Source organism: Sorex fumeus, unplaced genomic scaffold (assembly GCF_029834395.1).
Source record: "Sorex fumeus unplaced genomic scaffold, SorFum_2.1 ptg000043l, whole genome shotgun sequence".
Lineage (NCBI taxonomy): Eukaryota > Metazoa > Chordata > Mammalia > Eulipotyphla > Soricidae > Sorex > Sorex fumeus.
Window position 1 is genome coordinate 7,754,312 of NW_026606100.1, and position 796 is coordinate 7,755,107.

A 796-nucleotide genomic window follows, 5' to 3' on the forward strand; every position below is an offset into this window, starting at 1 on the left:
GTTGCTCACAATAATTTATTACATTCAATATTCTAATACTAATCCCACCACCATTACACCTTCCCACCATCATTTCTAATTTTCCCAACTATCACCCAAGCTTGCCCCAACAGCAGATCCTAAGTAATTTATTTTGTATTGCTTGTTATGAATAATTCTGTAAAAATGATCAAAAAAGTTTTCCTTAGAAGAAAATGTGTGAAGATTGTTGTATCTCACCCTGGAGCAATTAAGCTCTTGTATAAGAGACTACTAACAATTTGTTACAGGTTGAGACTTGTGTGCTAGTTTTCAATTGAGATTGGTTGCCTTCTACTTTACAAAAATATAGAACACTTCACAAGTTTGCATGTCATCCTTGCGCAGGGACCATGCTAATCTTCTCCAGTTTTAGTATATGTGCTATTGAAGCAAGACAAAAACTCAGTTTTAATTTTTGTCATGTGACTATCTAGTCCTTAGTCTGAGTATCTGTGCAGGGACATTTTTCCTGCATTAAGGGAGATTTTTTAAAAAAGGACCAGAGAAAATTTCCACTTTTAGGAGAAAAGAAGGTTTAGGGTATCATTCATTTTTTCATTATATTTTCTTTTTAATACAAAGTAATCAGTTTCTTTGGAATATCTTGGAATGATCTATCTAGTACTTAAAAAACATACCATTCATTTCCAATTTCTACTTTGACTTTCCTAAATTTCTACTTTGTCATACTTTAAATTGGGTATTAAAATTGGCAGAAGGAGGGGACTGGAGAGATAGCACAATGGGTATGGCATTTTCCTTACACATGGCCAAC

The 796-nt window shown here is 33.7% G+C and overlaps 1 pseudogene; it reads right to left on the minus strand.

Moving 5' to 3' along the window:
* Nucleotides 1–321: 321 nt before the first annotated feature.
* Nucleotides 322–414, minus strand: LOC130030021 (uncharacterized; annotated as a pseudogene).
* Nucleotides 415–796: the final 382 nt, after the last annotated feature.